General features: G+C 36.4%; 1 protein-coding gene across 1 annotated transcript in view; it reads right to left on the reverse strand.

The window, feature by feature from the left end:
- Positions 1-6,743: 6,743 nt before the first annotated feature.
- LOC134754051 (heme transporter FLVCR2-like) overlaps positions 6,744-15,347 on the reverse strand; it is a 392,641-nt gene continuing 384,037 nt past the window's right edge. Inside the window, exon 7 of the mRNA XM_063690113.1 lies at positions 6,744-6,878. The gene's annotated coding sequence lies outside the window, so the exon portion shown is untranslated. The remainder of the gene's footprint in view (positions 6,879-15,347) is intronic.

Genomic DNA, 15,347 nt, shown 5'->3' on the forward strand with positions numbered 1-15,347 from the left:
TATGATTTTTTTAAACATTGTCTAAAAAAACACTATTCTTCTAGTCTTTGACGTCCCTAAAAATTTGTCTAAGGATTTTAAAATAATTAACACTAAAATTGTTCTTTGATGCCAAATAGCTCGAAAACAACGAATTTTGAAGTAATTATATTGCTTAAAGCCGTTACTGTTAATATGATAAGCTACAAAAGACATTAGAAAACTAAGGGATTTCGATCAAAGGTCATTGGGGCATGGGATCCCCTTTATCTATCTCCTGACTTTGTGTTTTAAATAATATTCATAGGCGGTCTTTTTCATCTCGTCCTCCTGGTCCCAAAATGTGGTTTTGCCCATTAAAATCTCATTTATTTCTCTGCACCAATTATTGATAAAAAATATGATGCTTCGTTTTAACATAAACTTCGTCAACTCCTCGCCATGTTTTTCACATGTCAAAAAGGAAAAATCTAAATGTATTGCTGCGATTAATTCTATGTATTCGGTGAGCCTTCTTATGTGGCAAGAGACCTTTAAAACTTTAAGAGTAATATTCTCCATTTGGCAAAAAATATCGAAAATCGGTCTCGTTGGATATAAAAGCCAAGTTTTGTCATGCCTGTATTCTCTTATTTTGATGTATTCGTGAAATACTTGTAAGTTGTCGCTTTCTAAGTCGCACTTGCATTTGGGGCAATTTTTGTATATTTTCTTTTTTGATAATTTTATTAGCCATCCGCTACAATATGCCACTGCTGCAGATTTCTCTTTTTGAGTTTTAATTAAATTTTCTGTGTCTATAATCTCAATCATTAAATGAGCATTGTCTACAGTCAATTCATCTAAGTCAGGAACTGCTATTTTCTCAGTTAAGAAAAATCTTAAAGACTGAAGACAATAATTATCGTCTTCCTCACAATTGGACCCGATGGAATGAGGTGAGGTCAAATTATTAATCATTAGGGCTTTATATGAGTTTATAAACGTGTACACACTTGGTTTAGTGTTTCTTAAACCATGAGCCCTAATTGCACCAAAAAAGTTTTCTATGGGATCCTGATTAAAGTTTCGCAGCAGCAATGAATTCAAGCCAAGTGAGTGCAAGTATTTTGTGATGGCTTGAAAAGCTTCGATAGTTTTGATCCAACTTGATATTGATGGAACTACTGATTTCGACCCATTTTTGGTGACATATTTCATGGTTTTAAGGACTTTCAGGCTCTTTATCCACAATTTTCGGTGCGGTGACCTGGGTTTCACAGCGCATCGGTATATCTTTCCTTTTTTAGGCTCACTAAAATTACCATTGACAGAGTCAAACAGCTTGTCGAAGAAGAGCAGGATATCTGCCGTGTCGCAGCTTTCTTTCGGCAGTTGTTTAACACCTGAAAATGTTATCTACAATTAAGATCTTGTCGAATTACAAAAAGTTTTTTTTTTATATAGAGGAAAAGGAAGAAAATATGCCAATTTGTCTAATTTTATGTTTACCTAAAAATCTGTACCTATATAAATATATATGTTTTTAATATATATTTATATCGGGTTAAAGATATTTATTTGTCTCAAAAGAAAAATTACATTTTACTTATTGAGATAGGTCGGTACATTTGAGGACACTATAACTAAAATCATTTTTTAATTAGCGCCATTTCAATATACTTAAGCATATAAATATTTTACAATTTATTCAATACATTAAACGGGTCACTGTCAACTTTGTCTGACCGAGATTTAGTCAACGCGTGTGGAAGCGTCATCGTTGAAGAAAATGAACGAAAGTACGTGAGTGACCCGTATTAACATTTTAAGAGTCCCCGGCAAGCTCGGCCGAATTTCACCTTCCCATACAAACGGAGTTTCGTTCTCATTTTAAAACTACGTGTTGGATTGTAATGAAACCTTGCACATACAATGACATGAGGTATATCTAGGTCTGTAATTAGTTTATATAGCTCCAGCCGGGCTAGCACATGATTGGCGCGAGAGTATCTCGCCGCGACATAGACTACCCGTCCCCCTTTAATTCATACAGTTAGTAAAAGAGGGGTAGTCTATCTCGCGGCGAGATACTGTCGCGCCAATCATGTGCTCAGTCTACAGTTTATGAAACAATCGAAAAAGAGCAAAAACAAGTTTTGTGTGAAAAACTTAAATTCGCTCTATTTTTTTAACTATTGTATCTGAAATTACATAAACTAATTAAAGACCTAGATATACCTTATCCTATTGTTAGTACAAAGTTTCAGAGCAATCTAGCTAGTCGTTTTAAAATGAGAGCGTAACTACGTTTGTACAATGGAGAACCGAGCTTACCGGGGACTTAAGTTTCGTTATTAACATTTTACAAACCTGCCATGTATCCCATGGTGGCCCCTACGTTTTCACTGAATACTTGCGTACAGAATTTAACCTTCATCTTTGGTATACGATTTGATGTAACGTGTTCTGCAGTCAATTTACTAGCCAGTCGTACTCCTTTATAACTTGGGCCTCGTCTATACAGTGCCTCCAAGTGTGCCCATTTGGCTCTTTTAATTTTTTTGTCCTGAACATACTCTAAGTCTTTAGTCAGCAAATTATTGCGTATTCCTTTCATTAAATGAGGTGGGTCATAAATCGGGTAAATTTTCCTGCCACTTATCTCGAAAAATCCTCCTTTATATTCTTCATTACGCGCCAAATATGTCTCTTGCGTTTCCTTTATCAGTAGATTTATCGCAGCCATGTTGGTCGCACCTTGATCGCATATGGTGCCTATGACGTTAAGACCAGATTCTAGAACCTTTTTTGTTACTTCTTCAATTTGTCTTTTAAGGTCATTCGTCTTGGTTGTGTTTGAACAGAAAGTAAATGCAACCGGCTGCTTATATTTTTTGATAACACCTCGTACCATGAACACCAACACATGGTTGGAAAATATTTTTTCCCTTTTTACTCCGTTATCTAAAAATCCATAAATTTGGTCTTTGGTTTTGTCAAAACATATATGAGGTGTTAATGCCATCTCGTCAAAAACTAATGTGCAAAATCTATGATGATGAGGCATTTTTCGTACTCTTTTTTTTAAATTTTCAAAAATGATTTCATTTACTCCCGGGAATAACTGCACTTTTTGTAAAATTTTCTCTAAAGTTCTTCGTTTCGGTAAGATGCAAATTTTTTCAAGCAATCTGTAAGCTTTTGGACAAGGCTTGAATACCGAGAGGGCAAATATTTTTTCTTCCAAAGTAAATCTTCGACCTCTTGCTTTTTTTCCAAACTGGCTGATCTGCATTTTAAAAAATGTTTTTGCAGCAGGGGACATTTGGCTCTCCACCACCTGGAAAGCCTCGGTCTTCATTACTTTGTTTGCCAACATTAATCGAGTCTTAAACGTGTTCTTTGATTTATTGCATCTCCTTAAAGTGGCTTTAGTTGTTGCCAAGGTATCTCTTAATTCACGTTCCATTGTTGACATTGTGGAAGGACATTTTGATCTTATAGGTGTTGATCCTGAAACATAATTTAGTTACGTTTAATGAACATCACCGCACAATAATTATAAAAGACTCAGACTAACGAGTATTATAAATTATAGATCTAATATGCCATATCAAACGTGCACCTGACACCAACACGATATCTGAATAATGTACCTACTGCCATCATTATAAAGTTTAGTTATCATTCGCGCGTGCATCTCGATCGCGCTAATACATGTATAGACAAGTCCGAGCGAAATGAACGCGCAAATGATAACTAACTGAGATAATTTTGTTATCGTTTTATACATACATATGTCAGGTGCACGTCTGTAGATATATTTACCCTAACTAATTAACAGAGGGCCTACCGCTAACCACGTTGATGTGTTGCCTCCCTGTCACACTTATGTTACGTACGTTACGAATTTACAAGTGCGACAGAGAGGCAACACGTCGAACGTCGATCGCGGTAGGCCCTCAGTAACGAGAATTACACAATTAGTTATAGAAAATATGTTTAAAACGGCGATACAATTTAACGCTTAATATTGTTTGTGGCGTTTGTAGGAATAACTTAATGTTCCTTATTTTAGCAGGTTGCAGGTCGATTTATTAAAGGAAAGAGACTTTGTCTATATGTATAGGGCAGAGACAATATTCAATAAATAAACCTACCATGTGTAGCAGCTTTAGAGTTAGACTGTGGTGTTGCAGCTTCAACAGTTGTAGGTGAAGTATGCCCTTGTACGTCTGGAATACTTGGACGCGAAGCAGCAGCATGCACGCCTAAAGTAATGGTACAGTCAAAGAAATGCAATACACCATCAAACATTTGTAGCGAGAGGCGTACTGAAATCTGCCTCGGCTATTACCTACATGTTGATTTTGGAGTTCAGAGAAGAACATACCTACAATTTAAGATACAACCTGTTAAAGATGGAGAGAAGAAACGGTAGTGGAGATTTCAACAGGGTTCTATTTGAGTTTTATAATAAACATGTACAGTCGACGTCAAAGATATGTTTACACTTTTGCATCTTACTCCTTTGTAATACGGCGAAAAATGTAAACATATTTTTGACGTCGACTGTACCTACTTAAGATTGTTCAGTACAGGCCATAAAGCTTTAAATAGGGTCGAAGTAAGCAACTTAAACGAGCTTAAAATGGATAACATAATGACCACTACTTACTTAAGACTCAGAAAAAATTTGCCGCTAACTTAAAACCTAAGTTACGTTCATATTTTAAAGTAGCGAGTAGAAGTAATACCTGCAAAACTTCTACTCGCTCAATTTTTTTTGTATGACAATTTATATTTTATAACAACGAAAATGTAATGTAACATACCTAGGTGTTAGACCAACATAAGTCTGCAGGGATTTGATAGACTGTGCAAGTGTTATGTAAAACTTCTATGAAATTATGACGTTTGAAATAACACTTGCACAGTCTGAGCTATCAAAATCGCACCAGACTTATGTTGGTCTAATTCTACTTTAATGTCCATGTCAACTTTTATGTTATTTCAACATGTTATTGTTTTAAAATGAGATCGTAATAACTTTTTTTTGTATGACGGCGTCTTATTGTTTACTACGATGTATTAGTTAGACGTATAATTACCAGGTATATTCAGAGATGGAATTGCCAATTTTGTAAGTCTCTGATTGGGAAAGGTATGTCTTTCTTCAAAATGCCGATGGCATACGCGACGATTGTTGAAGATATCTTCATTTTTTTCGCCAACGATGGTGCCACCGATTTTCATAACCCACGTGCGAAACCTTTCGATTTCATCGGGCTTACCAGGGTTCGGAAACCCATGCAAAGGTAATCCTAGAAGCATAAAACAGGTATGTATACATTTCAATAAGTTTCAGTAACGTCTGTCATATTACAAGCGTCTGTCAAACCTAAGTCTAGTCTTATTTTCAAATGGTATTTTCATAATGTATTGAGCAATATATCCAACTAGCTTCTACCCGCGACTTCGTCTGCGTGGAACGACGACGATACTGGTCGATAAAAACTGTTTTGTCCTTCCTTGGGCCCTAAACTATCTGCATTCATTTCATCTAATTCGGTTTAGCAGTTTAAGCTTGAAGAGGTACGTAACAGACAGACAGAGTTGCTTTCCCATTTATAAAATTATATTATATGACATGAAAATTACATGAAATGTAATGAAAAAGCAAAGCAATTTGTATTACTATCCATTGAGCCATAAAAGTAGCAGAAAAAGTTTAATATTAAGAGAATGGCATTTAGTATTAAGTCCGCCAGTTGTATAATTTTTCTTTGTTTTTAGTATTTTAAATCTATTATTATTATCCCAATCTACCTTACACAAAGGGAAATAAGCACTAGTCCTAGCTGCTCATAATTTTGAAGTATTACAATTACAACTTACAATATAAATACCTACCACCGCCAACAATGTATAAATACATATTGTGCTTTGCCCGAAGCTACTGGTACCTAGAGAATGCTCCTATCAAAGCTGCCTTTTGCAGCCTGTATTTTTTATGCGACAAATATTAAATAATAAATAGATGTTCAGGAGCACCACGATAAAGTAATTACTTGAAACTTTACTTACCTTGTCCTTGTACCGATGTACAAGAAGGCACACAGCATCGGCGCGGTGCCATTTCTTTTCTTTCGGCTTGCCGGCGTTTTTTTATTCGTATGAGTAAAAGCTTGGCTTTATCACATATAAAGAAATATTGGGAATAATATTAATTTTGAAAATTCCCGTCAAACCAAACGTCAATTGGTTTTTTTATTCGTCAAAATACGTCAATCTGTCATTTTACGGTATTTGCACTATATATTAAAAAACCTACTTACGTTTCAAATTTAATTTGTTTCCTAGTTCATTTGCAACGTAAGGTTAGTAACACTATCAAAACATTTCTTATTAAAATATATTCATCTAGATTTAATTACATACGATTAAGTTAACTGCTTAAATATTTGTTTGGTATATTTTGTTTTCTACCATCTACATACAAGAATTATACCTAGCCACACTCAGCCCTCCTTATGCTAAAAGGCATTATCTCAAAAACGAATGAACTGGAAATGGAACTTTATGCTTAAAATTTAAGGTACTTATTTGCATTCAATTTTCAATTGAGATACCGCATTTTAGCAAAGCAGGGCACCACGGTTGAGGAATATATGTCAAGCATAACCCAAAGATGGCATTATTATCAGCATTACATTACTCTTCTTCAGAGATACTATACCAATGTTTATGGCGTTTGCACAATAGAGTATTTGACTGTATTTAAAATATAGCTGGTCAAGCAAATCTTGTCAGTAGAAAAAGGCGGCAAATTTGAAAAATGTAGGCGCGAAGGGATATCGCCCCATAGAAAATTTGAATTTCGCGCCTTTTTCTACTGACAAGATTTGCTTGACTAACTATAAATTATTTTATACCATGCAAGAAATAGAGCATCTGAAGATTTTCAAACGTCAAACTTCAAATATCTTTATTGCCAAAATATTACATTTACATGGAATATAGACCCTGTAAGGGCACAGGGATTTATAGAGAAACGTAGACAGTAGTTATTTTTAGACACAATTTCTATTTTAAAACCCGTATAAAACTATAAAAAATAGGTAATTTGACTACTAGTCAAATCAGTTTCTTTTTTCGAATTGTCAAAACGATTTTGCTACTAAGCATGGAGACTATATAAAGGGAGCCAAATATCTATGTATGAAAAGTGTCTATCAAAAAACAGTAATTAGGCGGCGCCACCATACACCGAAATACTACCAAAAACAACCTACGTAATTTGGTCGGGTTATTTGTTGCCGTATATGGTTCAATGGGTTCATGTTATACTTATGTCCCAGAGCCTAACTAGCGCCACCGGAGATATTAGGAACTATTATTTACAGCTGAAAGCTGGTCACTTTTGCAATAGTTCTGCCATAAGAGATTGTCCTTTCTATACCGTCCATACTACTAAGGAATTTAGATGAAACACTAGCATGTGACGTCACAATCAAATTACCTACTCTTTATAGTTTTGTACGGGTTTTAAAATAGAAACTGTGTCTAAATATAACTGCTGTCTACGTTACTCCATTAATCATCTGGTGCTTTATTTCATGCATGTTGTAAAATAATTTATTTTAAATACAGTCAAATACCCTATTGTGTCAAAAATGCCTAGAAAGCTATAGTATGGATGGTATAGAAAGGATGCCCATCTCTTATGGCAGAATTGTTGCAAAAGTGACCGCTTTCAGCTTTAAATAATAGTTCCTAATCTCTCCGGTGGCGCTAGTTAGGCTCTGGGACATGAGTATAACATGAACCATATAAGGCAACAAATATCCCGACCAAATTACGTAGGTTGTTTTTGGTAGTATTTCAGTGTATGGTGGCGCCGCCTAATTACTGTTTTTTGATCGACACTTTTCATACATAGAGATTTGGCTCCTTTATATAGTCTCCATGAGCTAGTTTACTTTTATTGTTATAGATGCATGTAAAATATTTTTAATTATTAAAAAAATAGGTATAGTTTGTCAAAGGACTGTCTCATTTCAAACATAGACAGAGAGAATCATACTATCTTTGTCTTACACTAGTACTAGCACCCAAAAGAAAAGGGTGAGTATAATTTTTTTAGTTCTTATTTACTGCCAATTTGGTTTGACCAACTATAGTAAGTACAGTCAACAACCTTTATTGTACGTAAACCTTATAGTGCGTTATTTTTTAGGGTTCGGTACCCAAAGGGTAAAAACCGGACCCTATTAAGTACTAAGACTCCACTGTCCGTCCGTCCGTCTGTCACCATCTTCAACGTTTCGACTTGGGTCACGTGATGTGTGTCAAAAGATATTTTAAATTCAATTTGTATAAAAATATCTCAGAATAATGACTAAAGCAAAGAAGCCGGGCAAAAATAAAAGCTTGGTAAAAGATATCGTATTCACAACACGTTATTACTTTTTGTCTATGAGTGAGTGAGACAACAATCCGCAAGTTCTTTCGTTTTTTTCAGTATTGTCATAAGATAAACTGAGGGAAATGTCAAATGGTCCTATGTGGTTCTATAATATAATCCAGCCAAATAAAATATAAGTTCGTTATTTCACAGGTAGGTGTCAACTGTAACAACTTGACATAGTCGTATTATTTTAGTTGAAATATTTCGGGATGTTTCAGCGGTCATCTTGGTTTATTTTAATTATATTTTTGCTATTCCTGAAAGATTGTTGGAAAACGTGCTGAGTTTTTATTTGTAATGGTTTGAAGTTCCCTTTGTGATAATGTCTTGTGTGATCGAGGGCTGTAAATCGCATACAGGAAGAAAAGAAAATACGCATGAACCGATAACCTTTAATCGGTGAGTTTTGTTCAATTTTGAAGAAATTTATTTATAGGACCTGACCCTAAACATAGAAATCGATATGTTGTTTATGTAATTATTACTTGCATTCAAGTCTATATAGATTTTTGCATATATTTTCGAACTTTTCTGCTAAGTATGAAAGGTTATATTTTTGGCATAGTGATGTATCGACCTCAGATCAATAACCTATCGACATTTACAGCTTTCTTATAGTTTGGCCCAGGACTGTCTCATTTTAATTGATGAGTACAGTCAAGGGCATAAATATATATACATTCCCAAAGTCTCAAAAATATGTGTACGCTTAGACAATAAAATCGTGTTCACATATTTTTAAGCCATTTGTCTGGATCGATATTTTTGCCTTCGACTGTACCTATAGTTTTCTTTGTTCTTACTTACTGACAGATTGTGTTTGCCAGACTATAGTTTAATACTAAAAACCGGTCAAGTGCGGGTCGGACGTGCGCACCAAGGGGACCGTACTTTTTAGTATTTGTTGTTATAGCGGCAGCAGAAATACATCATCTGTGAAAATTTCAACTGTCTAGCTATCACGGTTCATGAGATACAGCCTGGTGACAGACAGACGGACAGCGAAGTATTAGTAATAGGGTCCCGTTTTTACCCTTTGGGTACGGAACCCTAATAAAAAAGACATTAATGATCATTGATGAATGTTCCTTTAATTAATATTGTTGGTTTACCTATCTCACAAAACTCAACTTTTTATTTCAGATTTCCAAAGGACGAGGAATAGGGGATATTACTGCAATGTTCTGCCACCAGAGTGCAGTACTAGCTTTTTTAGTGCACCGTAGAGTAACTTATTTATACTGTACCTTTAACAGGTTTTTGACAAGTTTTCAGGGGACCTACCGGAAAACTCGAATCCGAAATTTCGTTATCTAGCTGCCTCTTTATCGCTCGAATACGCAAGAGTGACAGAGATGTTAGATAACGAAAGTTCGATTTTCTTGTTTCGCGATAGACCCTCAGATTGTGATAGTGGCGCCACCTACGCCGAGTTTCGCGTAATATTCCCTATTATTAAATAAAAAAAATATATTACACGAACGTTTTTTTTTTCATTTCCTATTTGGTACAGTCAGCTGCAGAGAAAAGGTACCCCACGTCCATACTAATTTACAGAACTTTGTATGCAGGGGGGGGGTGCCTTTTCTCTGCAGCTGACTGTACATGACTAGAAACTATACTTAGTCTTTTAGCATTAGAAAAAACGGTAAACCATTTCCATGTGTCTTTTTATTGACAAGTTTTTTTATAAATATAGCAATATTTTACTTATGAAAGCAAAAGTATGTAAATTATCGTATATTATATTTGTTGTGACTTATTTTTAAAGTGTTTTTCGATAAAACGACACGTTAAGATCGCTCGCCTTCTTTCTAATGATAAAAAAACGAGAGGTATAGTTAGACGGTTCTGAGTGGTAGACTGCAGATGAGATAAAAGCTATATTAGGTACATGCATTAATCCTCATATCAGGCGGCTCTTTGATTCCAAGGATTGCATAATTTTTATACTTTTTAATGATTTTTAGAATATGAAAATTATAAAAAGTATAAAAGTTATGCAATCCTTGTATTCAACGAGCCGCCTGCTACAGATTTCTTGAAATTGCCGCGTTTTTTCAGGTTCAACTTTCATTAGCCAGACTATTATCAATTTGCCAACTTCGTGATTATTCTTTTACACGGCACATAAACTTATGCAAAATTTATCGATATAAAAAGTCGACTCAGTTACATCCCTAACAAATTATCAAACTTATGACACCGTACGTAAATGAGAAATAACAAGCATATATGCATCTCTTTTCGACACATTATCTAATTCGTAAGGAAGTAAAGTACGGGTATACATATTTGCGAAGCATTTTTGCCCTACTTCTATGCTTTAGTCATTATTCTGAGAAAAATATGGTCATTAGAGGTCCACTAAAGGTAGTTTAACATGTTCTTATAATCCACAAGAATTGGGATACAATTCTGCCGTAAGATGTGTAGATGGAAACAACCCTATTACCGTAAAATACCTTACTACTTTAGATATTCACATTGGGTACTCATTCAAGTTACTGCATGTAAATTCAGTTAAATCTCTAATATATTATCCTTCCACAAAATTCAATAGGATCCGGGCTGAATGAATGACAAAAGCTTCCACTAAAATTTTACCTAGCCAGTTGGACGCAGGAGTAGTAAGAATAAAACTAGCAGACGCGTAACGTATGTGTTGATTACCCCCCTCATGTCGCATTTACATATGAGACGAGTCATCACAAGTCCCTAGGTGAATTGGTACAGTCTGGCAAAAAAGAGTAGAAATTAAAAAGTGGCAACACTGTAGTGTCGTCCCTTTCAAATCAATCTAAGAAAAACGGGACGACACTACAGTGTGGCCACTTTTTAATTTCTACTCTTTTTTGCCAGACTAGCGAACGCGAATATGTGGACGCAGGAAAAATGATGTTTGTATCGTTATTCGCTTCGCCACATGCATTATCACGGTTATGATGCGAAATCGCACGTCGCGTCGCGCATGTTTGTATCTCAGCGGGCGCAGCAATTTCATTTTTTATCGCCTGTCACTATGCCCGTCACTTTCGCACTTACATACTTGTTAGAACGTGACAGGCATAAAAATGCGACCGTGCTACCGCCGCTGAATTCTAGGGGGCAAGCGGAAAGGTGTGCGCTGCGATTGGCTATTTGGCGTGGTGGCGTTGGGACATAATTCGCTTCCTCGGTTCTCGTGTTTAACTGCAGAGCTCTTTTAATCTATTGCAGCCTGGGTCCACCCAGGTCCCAGAAATCGGATCCTAAGAATTAAAGACCCATTTAGGAAAACCACTGCCATATGTTAACTGACCTTCCCATCTCGCATGTTGCCTATTAGTCCTTATTGAGATTAGCCAAGATTCCTCAAGATGTTTTCCCTTGCCGTGGAGTTACTGGTAAATGCTTGTGTGCTGCCATCACTTGAAGGAATTCAATTTTATCTACGCTTAGTCTTTTACCGTCGCGGTTAAAAAAAGTAATAAAAAAAATTGATGCAAAATCAAAGATCCAGTTCTGCATTTTTATTCTTTACCCAGAATGTAGGTCTGGCGGGTTGCCAGCGGCGGAAGCGATGGCAGCAAATTATCCCCAATGCCTATCCTATGTTAACGACGTGTAAACAAGCCAAGCAGTCATACTTTGGATTTTTATACCTATAACATTTTGCCCATTTTGCTTGTACATCCACTAAATTCACTTTTTTGGAGATTGTAAAACTATACTTACATCTGGACTTGTCTCGATAATGCTCGTTTCAGGGTTAGCCAACTAACTCGGAGTTAACCGTTTAAAATATAGGTACTTTTAAGGCTGAGCACGCACTGCGATTATTTTTTTGCTGTTTCAGAACCGCAAAAAGTGTAACGCACGCACTTAAAAGACTGAAACCGTAAGAATTAATCGCAGTGCGTTCTAAGCCTAACTCCGAGTTTAAACGGTTAACTCCTAATTGGCTAACCCTGGAACGTGCAAGTTGCCTTAAGAAAGGTATTTTCTTGACACGTTTAAAGTCCACTTATGAAGTAATATAAAAAGCTTTAGGTACACCGGGTTTTGTCTAAATACTTACATACATATATGCAAGTTGCGGAAAGTTTAATAAAGTTGCAAACAACCTCGGAAAATTCTGGATGTTTTTACACAACATGAAGGAATCTTCCATTTAGAAACGGGAATGCATAACAACCAAGTATATGAGAAGTTTCCAAATGTTTTTCACTTGGAAAGTTTCGCTTGTTGGAAACTCCGCTTTAGCGTCTTATTTATTTATGACATCGAACCGTAGTATCATAGTCCGGCAAGAGCTGGATTAGGTTGTCCTGACGGTTAGCATCTGTTTTTATCCGGGGGTTTACTGCGAAATCAGATATCTTACTTTCATCTATTTCCATCTCTTTCTTTCTTACTAAATTTGAGTACCTACTAAATCGATATACGTGAATCTTCCACTAGGAATAAATAGGGCTTTACTCTGCACTTCGGCGGGTAGACGTTGGTCTTTTTAGGGTTCCGTACCCAAAGGGTAAAAACGGGACCCTATTACTAAGACTCCGCTGTCCGTCTGTCCGTCTGTCTGTCTGTCTCATGAACCGTGATAGCTAGACAGTTGAAATTTTCACAGATGATGTATTTCTGTTGCCGCTATAACAACCAATACTAAAAACAGAATAATATAAATATTTAAATGGGGCTCCCATACAACAAACGTGATTTTTTTGCTGTTTTTTTCCGTAATGGCACGGAACCCTTCGTGCGCGAGTCCGACTCGCACTTGGCCGGTTTTTAAGTTACATGAAATCGGAAACAGGGGTTAAAACGCCCTTTATGATACGAAAAAGCTTCCATGTTTCCGGCTTACGCTTTTAACATATTAATTCACATTTTAAATCGGGTCTATCGCGAATTTATTTTGTTACCTTTATTTACCGACGTTTCGACACACGTGACACCGGTCAAACTAAACTTGCCAAGTTTGCCATGTTCCTTTTTCGGATAAGTACGAACTAAATTATTGTTCTTAAAATTCTGCATAAAAAATAGCATTTTTAGGGTTCCGTAGCCAAAGGGTAAAAACGGTACCCTATTACTAACTCCGCTGTCCGTCCGCCTGTCACCAGGCTGTATCTCATGAACCGTGATAGCTAGACAGTTGAAATTTTCACAGATGTATTTCTGTTGCCGCTATAACAACAAATACTAAAAACAGAATAAAATATTATATTTAAGTGGGGCTTCCATACAACAAACGTGATATTTTTGCCCTTTGCGTAATGGTACGGGAACCCTTCGTGCGCGAGTCCGACTCGCACTTGGCCGGTTTTTTAAACAAAGAAAAAGCAAGGGAAAGTTATCGCCGCAAGCGAGATTCGAACTCGCAACTCTGGCAACTTGAGGATTAGTGCCTCAATGAGCACAGAGGGGTACTTACGTACGAAGTTACAAGTGCGACAGAGAGCCAACACGTCGAACGTGGTTCGGGGTAGACCCTCAGAACGCACTTAATGTGGTAGAATGAGATAAATGTATTGTGCCCTGATGGATGTTTGTTGTTTGTCACTGTCTTGGAGGCCGATTTTGATTTTACCAATTTGTTATGATTTTAATCTTGATTTTGATCTTGTCGAGTCGGGCCAAGCTTACTCTTCATGGATTTGTAATGACAAATGTCGAATTTCTATGAACAATGACGTATGAGTCATACATCGTGGTTTTCGGTGCGGAAATGATTTGAGTGAGAGTAGATATAATCTAACAGGTTAGTCTGAGAAAACATCATAGGTATTAATATTATGCCTAATGAATAACGACCTCTCTGCGGATTGTATACACACAATGATACAATTTTATTTTCACCTCAGCAGCTCGAACAAGCCTACTTTCGTCACTCCCTGGAGTGAGCAAAGTGCGACTTTCCTCACTCCAGGGAGTGAAACAATGTAGCTTTTTAATTTAGTGAAGGCCATGAACTTCATACTTTTATTACATTTTTTTAATGGTATGATACGGTACGGTACGGTACGGTACGGTCCGGTACGGTCCGGTACGGTACGGTCCGGTCCGGTCCGGTCCCGACCCGTATCGTATCGTACATATTATAATACTTTTTTTTTCTGTTTATTCTGTGTAATTTGAAATACCTTTAACCTTTAATACCTTAATTTTAACCTTTAATATGTTCTCACTACTGAGGTGAAAAATTATGTGTGCAACACGAGAGCAAAGTTATTTTACATCTCGTGTTTTTGAGTCCCTCGCTACGCTCAAGATTCTACCTTAGAATCACTCGCTTCGCTCGTGATTCAATTATAGAATCTTTCGCTTTCTCGGGACTCAAAATAAACACTCGCAAGGAAAAACCAACTTTCCTCTCTTGTTGCACAAATAACTATTTCACCACACTAGCGGTTGACTGGTAGAGAATGCCTTAAGGCATTAAGTCCGCCTTTTGTACAATTTTTATATCGTGCAATAAAGTTTAAATAAATAAATAAAAACGGAAGAGAAAATTGCATATTATCCACAAGAGTGACGAAGTAATTTGATGCAAATTTTGAGTTAATTTCTGATGTCGGTGAGTAGAATTGATTTTAAAATGATGATTTTGAATGATATGTAATTAAAAAAACTTGATTTGATTTGTAATATTTTACAGTAAGTATTTTCCTAGGGTTGGTGTGGTGAAGAAAATTGTGTTTCGCTTGTTAGCAAAGTTTGTTAATATAAAATCTTTTGTTAAATCATTATTAATTAGGTACAAACCTGCTAGAGTACATTCTGTTTTCAAGTCAATACCTACTCTTTGGCTAATGTCAAGCTCATGTATGACACACCCTCACTTTTCTCCTCCTCACTCACTTCACTTCCACTCCTGACACTCACTTCACTTTGTCCTGTTCAAGTCGGTGCGAAGTTTTACACGGACTCT

Source organism: Cydia strobilella, chromosome 2, assembly GCF_947568885.1.
Source record: "Cydia strobilella chromosome 2, ilCydStro3.1, whole genome shotgun sequence".
NCBI classification, from domain to species: domain Eukaryota; kingdom Metazoa; phylum Arthropoda; class Insecta; order Lepidoptera; family Tortricidae; genus Cydia; species Cydia strobilella.